Genomic DNA, 9,804 nt, shown 5'->3' with positions numbered 1-9,804 from the left:
AATGAAGTGAATGATCTGATGTGCGGTGTTAATCGTATTTTCTCTAAACAGTGAAAATATTATGTTTAGAAACATTCTTTACATCAGGCCTGATAATTTTATTTTATATTTCCTTTCATTTTTTGTTGTGTGTTTTAACGTGTCATTGTATTTCATTTCTTTTGCCTTTTGTTTCGCTGCCCGGTCTGATCAACCGAGTGATGAGACATATTTGTTGTAAATTATTTACTTATATTTCCATCCCCCCCCCCCCCCACCTCAAGTACCTCGTCGTCCCCTCTCCACGTGAATATTTACCTCGTTTGTTTGCTTTTATTATTATGAATTTTTAATTTGTATTTTTTCTCTCTTCCGTTACATTTTTTTCACTATGCTCATTTTATAATTGCCCCATTTATTTGTTCTTGACGCTTTGTCCATGCACGCAAATTTTATATTGATTTTGTTTATGTTTATTTTGACTTGTACCTTTCTGGTCTGTGGACAGTACCATGAAATTGATAACATATGTTTGCGTGTGTCAAGCACTTCACTCACAGCATGAGTGCTCAGAACACTTATCATTTTGTATGTTATGATCAGTAGAACGTAACCTCCAAGTAAATGGAAATAATAATACTTTTCCATCTTTCCTTCTTTTGGAAGACAGTTGTGAATGTTAGGTCATACTTTCTGGTTGATTGCGCACACTAAGACTCGCTGACTGGGTTAGGTGTCAGACATTCAACAACTCCTCTTTTTGCTTTTATCAGATATCTCAAGTATTGGATTCCAAGTAAATCCGGAAACAAGCCCTTCTGTCTCCCCTTTCTCCTGCCTGCTATCAATTTCAGACAGGACTTAGTGGACTTGTTGTTCTTTGTTAGAGACGAAGTGTGACTTTTGAAAATGCATTTCTTTGTTTAGGGGCTTAGTTGGAATTCCGCATTCCGATTTTCTCCCCTTTTGGCTGTTCATTTCTTAATTTTATTTTACTGTGTACTGACATTCACCATTCTACGCGCCCCTCATCCACCTCCTACCTCCCTCCACTCCCTCTTCCCCGTCACTTACTCATCACATATTGTTAATCACTTTTGCAGTGCTTACAACTCCACCGCCCCCCCCCCTTCTCTCTCTCTCTCTGTCTCACTACCTGTCCCCCCCCCCCTCTCTATCCTCTCTCTCTCTCTCTCTCTCTCTCCCTCTCTCTCTCTCTCCTCTCTCTATCTTCATCTATCTATATCTATCTATCTGTCTTCTATCTCCAACGCTCTAGTAATATGGCTGAGTCGATTCAGAATTTGATCGACGGCATCGCTGCTCTGTCGAATGAGCAAAGAATGGAATTGCTCAATGCAGTGCAGGAAACAAAGAAAACGGAGCAACCTGTCAATGTCTCAGCCGTTAGAGCTGACGCTCCACGACTGTCCACCTTTTCCGGGGATGACGGCTCCCCTTCTCATTGTTCCTTTTTGCAATGGAAACTGGAGGTTAAAGACCTCCAGTGCTCTCATATGTTCTCGGAACGCATCCTTGTGGCGGCCATGAGACGCTCTCTAAAAGGGCTACCGCCGACCTCATTCTTCAGATGGGGGAGGAAGTGACCTGCGACGCGATCATTCAAAGTCTTGATCGACTTTATGGTAATATTTTGCCTTCTTCCGATCTCTTGCAAAAGATTGCCATCGCGTCGCAGGTAGAGAAGAAGCAGTCACAGCTTGGGCTGTTAGGCTTCAGGCCTTGGTGGCACAGGTGTCAGGCAAAGTGCCACCTCTCATTACTGCTGAAGGTGGAGCGGACATGTTGAGGTCTCGATTTTTTCACGGAATGTTAGAGGGACCCGTGAAAAATGCCCTCAAATTCAAATACGACGCTGGTGTCGTTTTTGAAGAGCTCCTTGTAGCAGCTCGTGTCGAGGAGGTGAGAGCAAGATCAAATGTGGCAGTTGTGTTAGCAGCCGGACAGGTTGCGACACCAGAGAAAACTGCAATTGCTCGGCTAGAGCAAAAGGTTGAGAATCTTGCTGACTCCCTTCGTAATCTGCGTGCTCCATCTTTTCGGTCCAGAGCTCCAATTTCTCATCAGCGACAAGGGGTCAGATGTCGGTGTTTTAGATGTGGTGAGGAAGGACACCGCCAACCGACTGCCCTTTAAACGCACAGAGCCAAAACCAAAGGGGCGGGTATTAGGCTCTTTTCCAATGTCAAGGCCCTAAACAGAGATTGATTGGAGAAGCCAATGAAACTCTTCTTTCACTCAATGGCTTCGAAGCAATGGCTCTGTTAGATACAGGTTCCATGGTATCTTGTGTCTCGGAAAGTTTTTGTTTGAACAGAGGTATAAAAATCGACCCATTACATTCTGTTCTACATGTTGTTGGGGTTGATGGCTCCAACATCAAGTACCGTGGAGTCTGTGAATGTGACTTGACAGTGCATTTCTGTGCTAAAACTTTTCCTTCCCTCTTTCTTGTTGTGCCGGATACTCGCTACAATTCACGTGTCCCTGTACTTGTCGGGATGAATGTCCTTAGAGAGTTAGTCCCGGCTCGGAATATTCCATCAATTCCCTCTGGGTGGCATATGGCTTTGAATGCCATACAAAACCATTTGAATGTCACCAGTGCAGATGGACCCATAGCTTCAGTTCATACCATATCTGAGGCGACGTTACAACCTGGTGAAATTAGAATGCTGCCTGGTAGACCGAGCCGTTCCCTTGATACGTACTGCGACGTAATATATGAGGAAAACGGTACATGTATCCCAGGCGGTATTCAGGTGTCACCAACATTCACGAGGTTGCGGCCAGTGGATGGTCACAAAGATGTGCATGTCCTTGTCAGGAATTCCTCATGCAAGCCTGTAACGATTCCATCTCACACAAGTATTTGTTCTATACATGTGGCAAGCATCGCGACCCCACAGAATTCGTCTAACAATTTAGACTCAGATTCTGACCCAGTGGAAATTATGCTCAATAGCATGTCGTCTGAGTTTGATAACTGTCAAAGGTCACAGGTAGCACGTGTTTTAAACAAATATAGGCACGTCCTATCACAGCACCACCTTGATCTTGGCATACAGACATAATTAAACACCGAATCAAACTCACAGACGACACTCCTTTCAAAGATAGACACCGACGCATTCCCCCTGCAATGGTCGAAGAGGTTCGGAAAGAAATTTTGGAAATGCTTGAGCTTGGGTTATTCGTCCTTCTCAAAGTTCCTTCAGTTCTAATTGTGTTCTTGTTAGAAAGAAGGATGGGTCGTTACGCCTTTGTATCGACTATCGCAAGCTAAATGCACGGACAGTGAAGGATGCCTACGCCATACCACGGATTGAAGAAACTCTTGACGCCCTTCACGGCTCAAAGTATTTCAGTTCCCTAGATTTAAAATCCGGTTACTGGCAAATCGAAATGCAGGAAGAAGACATTCATAAAACAGCTTTTACTGTAGGAAATTTAGGGTTTTATGAATGTCGCAGGTTACCCTTTGGTGTCACAAACGGAGTTGCCACTTTTCAGCGATGTATGGAAACATGCATGGGTGATGCATATCTCACCGCCTGTCTATTGTATCTAGACGACATTATCGTCTTCAGCCGGACTTTCAAAGAACATCTCGATAATTGGATCTTGTTCTAAGCAAACTAGATGCAGCTGGGTTGAAATTGAAACCCTCTAAATGTAACTTACTGCAGAAGGAATTAAAGTATTTAGGACACGTGGTATCCGAATCAGGAGTGGCATGTGACCCTGAAAAGGTATCTTGTGTAGAAAACTGGCCAGTCCCGCAAACATCTAAAGAACTTCACAGTTTTCTTGGATTTGTTGGGTTTTATCGCCGCTTTATACCCAAGTTTTCAGCTGAAGCCAGACCTTTGCAAAATCTCCTGAAGGACGCTTCGGAGAAGAAAAGGCCTGTGAAGCTCGCTTGGGAATCGAAGCACCAATTAGCTTTTGATAAAATGAAGCAGCTAGTTACAAGTGCACCTATTCTGGGTATGCAGATTACTCCAAGAGCTTTATCCTTCACACTGACGCCTCATGTGATTCTCTTGGCGCGGTATTATACCAGGAGCAAGATAGAGTCAAGCGTGTAATCGCTTACGCGAGCAGAAGTCTGACAAAATCAGAGAAAAATTACCCTGCTCATAAGCTTGAATTTCTAGCCCTCAAGTGGGCGGTGACCAAAAAGTTTTATGATTATCTCTATGGCCATCATTTCACAGCCTACTCAGACAATAACCCATTAACCTATGTCTTGAGCTCGGCAAAACTTGATGCTACTGGCCAACGATGGGTCGCAGCACTTGCCGACTTCATTTTGAAATAGTTTATCGTCCTGGAACTGCTAATCGTGATGCTGACGGTTTATCCCGTATCAAATGGCCACAGAGTCTATTGACGCGGTGTAGTTCAAGCTGCGTTGTTTGCAGTAAGCAGTGACCTAGAAGACACGGACGATGAAAAATGTGACAAAGGTGACAATGAGTACACCACCTTGTTTAGTTAGTAGTTCTATTGACTGGCAGAAGAACAAAAGAAAGACCAGTCGATAGTTCAGACTATCTCATACCTTTCTCAAAAGATTGGTCTTCGTTTATGTCAAAAGGATGCACGCATCCTTCTGCGCACAAAGAAGAGACTGGCCATTCGAGACGATGTACTCTACCGTAAAAGACAGGAAAACGGCCAGGATATTTATCAGTTGGTACTTCCTAGTCATTTTAGATTCAAAGCTATGGAGTACTCTCACGATAAGAATGGACATCTTGGGATTGATCGGTCTCTAGATGTTTTGCGACGAAGGTTCTATTGGCCGAGAATGTGTAGTGATGTCCAGAAGCATATTGGCCGATGTCAAAGATGCATTTGTCGGAAAGGCGACACATCACAGACTGCACCACTAGTTTCAATTAAAACAACTAGGCCAATGGAACTAGTCTGCATGGATTATCTCACTGTTGAGCATGCTCTGGTGGTGTGGAAAACATCTTGGTCATAACTGACCATTTTACCAAATACAGTCTGGCCTACCCTACTAGGAATCAAACGGCTCAAACGACAGCAAAATTACTGTTCTGATAACTTTGTGGTACATTATGGGTTTCCTGAACGCCTCCATTCTGACCAAGGTCGATCTTTTGAAAGCAAGGTAATACAGTCCTTGTGCCGAATGGCGGGCATCGCAAGGTCGCACACCACCCCGTACCATCCTCAAGGGAATGGGCAAACTGAGCGATTCAATCGTACTCTGTTAGGAATGATGGGAACTTTAACTGCCCAACAAAAATCGAAATGGAAAGATTTTATTCCTCAGCTTACCTTTGCCTACAATTGTACAAAACATGCTAGCACTGGTTTCTCGCCTTTTTACCTTATGTTTGGTCGCGAGCCGAGGATGCCAATAGATGTTGATTTTCCGCTAGCATATGGGCAAGAAGATCTGTCCCAAAACTATCCAGATTATGTCAGCTCCATGCGAGATCGCCTGGAATACGCACACCAAATTGCTATGGCTAACACAGACAAAGCTCAAATGTGCAAAAGACACACCATGATAGTCAAACTAAAGGTGCAAACCTTTCAATTGGTGACTGTGTACTGGTTAGAAACCTGTCACATAAGGGGAAACACAAATTGGACGACAAATGGTTGTCTGATGTATTTATTGTGGTCAGTCAGCCTGATAACGATATCCCCGTGTACACAGTCAAACGAGCTGACGGCAAGGGTAAGCTAAAAACTTTGCATCGCAACCTTCTGTTGCCATATGATTGTGACATTACTCTTCGCAACTCCCAGTTGCCTGGTAATACCGACCCTTTGGCAAGCACTAGTAAGAATAGCGGGCTGCGCATCGCGGTGGTGGACAGGAGTCCGCTGGTTCTTCCAACAACTGCCAATTGCCTGTAAATAGATCACCCTCTGTTATGGTACCAACAGACTCCAGTGATCATGACGATTTGGTGCTGGTTTTGCCTCAGGATAATTTTTCCCATGATGACGACGTCCAGACAAATGTTTCTGACATAGACAGTACTCTGGACGGACAACTCATTTGTGACAACAATGACAACGACAGTCTGGGGTCCTTGGCTGGATCAGAATCTAGCGAAATGCCTGATCGGCCCCAGAGACAGAGAAGACGACCGAATTGGATGACCTCTGGTGAATTTGCTATGGCACAGCCATTATTGGAGCTTAAATCCAGCATAGCGAATGCGTCATCCAAATTCAAATCCCGAATAAGACATATGATGAAACTTTAAATGTCAAGAATCATGACATGCCACTCTTGTTGTATAATATGATTATTATTCCTGATAGTGTTTTTAAAAAAATAGATTGTATATGCACCAGATCCTTTGCAGTCTTACGTTTTTTTGTCCTGTTCATTTATTATTTTTTTTTTGGATTGAATATTTCATTGCTCTGTATTACTGAGGTCAATTTTTTTATGTAATGTATATGTCTGTATTCCATTATGAGCGCTCATACATGATTGCATGGGCATTACGATAATTTCTATTTTATTAATTGCTATTATATTATTATTTTTATGTATATTTTCCTTTTTATCTGGGATTAGTTGCTTATAGTTTATTAAGAAAATCGGGACGATTTTTGTCTTGAGGGGAAGTATGTAGTATGATGGTTTCATACTTCTTGTATTTTTTAATAGCACTTTCTGTTATGGTCTCCTTCTATTCGTCTTGCGGTATGCTGCGCGCCGTCGCACATACCACGCACATTTTGGTTGCGTGGGGAGAAAGGATAAAACTAGTGGCGCACCTCGCTTCAACGTCATTCGCCTCCCGACTCACGTTGAGGGCAATCCTAATTGAAATAAAACTATTAAATAGTAAGATTTAATAGTGTGTTATTTCTATTTCTTTATTTGACAGGTATGTTGAACTTTTATTATTAACATTGTCATAAGCATTATTCTTCTTCTTCTTCTTCTTCTTCTTCTTCTTCTTCTTCTTCTTCTTCTTCTTCTTCTTTCTTCTTATTATTATTATTATTATTATTATTATTATTATTATTATTATTATTATTATTGCTGTTGCATTTATTGTTTTAATTATTGACATCGTGATTTCTTTTTTTTTTTTCATATCATTTCCATGGATTGTTAATGCTTTTGTGTAATGACAGTAAATTGAATACATCCATGTATAACTTGTATCTGTCATGAGGAAAATACTTAGTCTAATTAATTGATTACATAAGTGCTAGTAATAATCTGTTTATCACGATTACAAACTTACCACGATCTTTATTATTGGTGATTTGTAAATAATATCGGCCTACTCTAATGTTGTTGATGTAGTTATCCTGTCACTGTCACATCCCTTCCATCTATCCATCTATATCTCTCTGTATCTATCTATCTATCTATCTATCTATCTATCTATCTATCTATCTTATCTATCTATCTATCTATCTATCTATCTATCTATCTATCTATCTATCTATCTATCTATCTATCTATCTATATCTATCTATCTATCTATCTATCTATCTATCTATCTATCTATCTATCTATCTATCTATCTATCTATCTATCTATCCATCCATCCATCTACCGACCGACCTACGGACCTATCTATCTGTATACTTATATATCTGTCTGCCTATGCACTATTTTACATTGTGAATATTATTTTATTACGTTTAATTATCATTTTATAACGTACTTATTTGGCCGCTATCGCCACTCGACTTACGTTGAGGGCTGAGTGCCAATCTTCATTTTCTATTCCATTATATAACATGCATTGGTCATTCGCCTCCCGACTCACGTTGAGGGCAATCCTAATTGAAATAAAACTATTAGATAGTAAGATTTAATAGTGTGTTATTTCTATTTCTTTATTTGACAGTGTCACCCCTTCCTTAGAACCAATCACGACCCTGAGCATTGCGCGAGAGAAAAACTCAGCATATCTCTTGCGCAAAATAAGATCTTGTTTTGTTCTATCACTCCCTCTTCATTCATCCCAAGCCTCAAGAAGCCTGCCACGCTGCCTGCCAAAATAGCGGCACTGGCAACTACATCCTGTCCCCACAGGAATATGCGGCCGCATCGCACCCGATGCGGCCGCATCCTGAGGCCTTCCGCATCCGTTAGCAAAAGAAAAAAAAATTGGCTCTTTTTTGCCAAAAATTTTGGCCTTGTATTTTCGTTTTCAAAGAAAACCGGCGTTTGGTTATCCTCGACACTCCTAGGTAGCCCACTCTAAAGTGCCATATTGTGACTCACTCCAATACCTGACCGGCCTGTCTGCAGATATCAGAATACAAATTAAAGCAGAAATGGACTTCATCTCTGAAAAGTGCAAAGTCTTTGTGCACGCAACAGACTTGTTTCAAAGTCAATCAACAGTTGCTGTCAAGGTAAGGCGCTTTCATTTCAGCAGGTCTATTTTGCCTTTAACACATAATTATGCATGTATTGCTTTTTTAAGACTTTTTTTTTTTGTATTTAATTTCCTCTGTTGTATAGTATCAACTCAGTTCCAGTCTAAGATTTAACACATCACTCCTCCCTCTTTGAGTTAAAAAAAAATAATCGTTACTCTAGTCATAATGGTCGTCATTGCCTTAATCACAGGAAACTATATTTAACACATAAAGTCTGATAAAAGTTGCCTGTGTTCTTACCACCAATAAAATCATCACTTTCATTCTATTTTTTATACTTCTTGTAAGCCAGCCAACAAATCATACTCATGATTCCGTTTTTCTCTCTCTCTTTCTTCTATTTTTCAAATCCAGGCATGGTCCAAACTTGAAAGTTTGCAGTACTCCTTTAGAAGCTGTGGAGTCAGCATGAGGGAAGCATCTAAGCATTTCCCAGAAGACCTGCCCTCAAAGGACAAATTGGCTCTGCAGGACCGATACCACCAAGCTGTCTCTGCAGTGTCAGAAAATGTTGATAAGTATATGACCCCAGATGGCCAACCAGCAAATTCAATTTTTTGATCCAACTCGACTGGTGACATTTGACTTTAACTTTAACAAAGACCGTTTACAGAGTGCTCTGCCTGGTTTGTCTGCTGTTCCAGAGAGTGAGTTTCACTGGTACAGGGAAACTGTGGGACCACAAGCGGTTAAAGTGTCTGGGGGGTTGCCAGTGGACCTCACTATATTCTGGAACAGCAAGGCAGATGAGTTGCCTCAGCTGTCAAAATGTGCACGAAAGTATATTTATGCTCTTGTGAATTCAGCTGATGCAGAGCGAAGTTTTTCATTGTACAACCTGGTCTTTTCAGACCGCAGACGATCTTTGAGTGAGGATAACCTCAAGGGTCTTGTTTTCATGTATTATAACAATTTTATTGATTCTCTGTTGTAAGTGGTGCATGTAATATTTCTTAAATTTCTTTTTAGCTTTAGACAACCATTTAATAAATTACAAAATGACATCCAACTCAAAATACAATTTTATGTCTGAGTTATTCTCACCACCCTGTTGCATGCCTAAACGTTATCACCAGTGCTGTGATTAGATTTAGTTAGTCATTAATATTGTTGTCATCGTATTGTGAATTAATGTTGATTTGATTTACTTGTTCTCTCAGCTTATAAATTTACATTACCACGTTACAAAATGTCGGATGTTTGGCATAATTTATGGCATAATGTTGCATTTTTGGCATAATTTATGGCATAATTTGCCCTTTTTTGGTATAATTTTGGCATAATTTTGCTCCAAAAATGGCATAATTCCGCGGGGACAGTACATCTCATTCTCAACAACAAAAACTACATCTCATTATCAAGAAATATCTCGCCACCAAACCT

Source organism: Berghia stephanieae, chromosome 11 (genome assembly GCF_034508935.2).
Source record: "Berghia stephanieae isolate SIO BIC M18660-M18661 chromosome 11, UCSD_Bste_1.3, whole genome shotgun sequence".
Classification (NCBI taxonomy): Eukaryota; Metazoa; Mollusca; class Gastropoda; order Nudibranchia; family Aeolidiidae; genus Berghia; species Berghia stephanieae.
The sequence above is the reverse complement of the archived record's forward strand: the minus strand, read 5'-3'. Positions refer to the sequence as shown.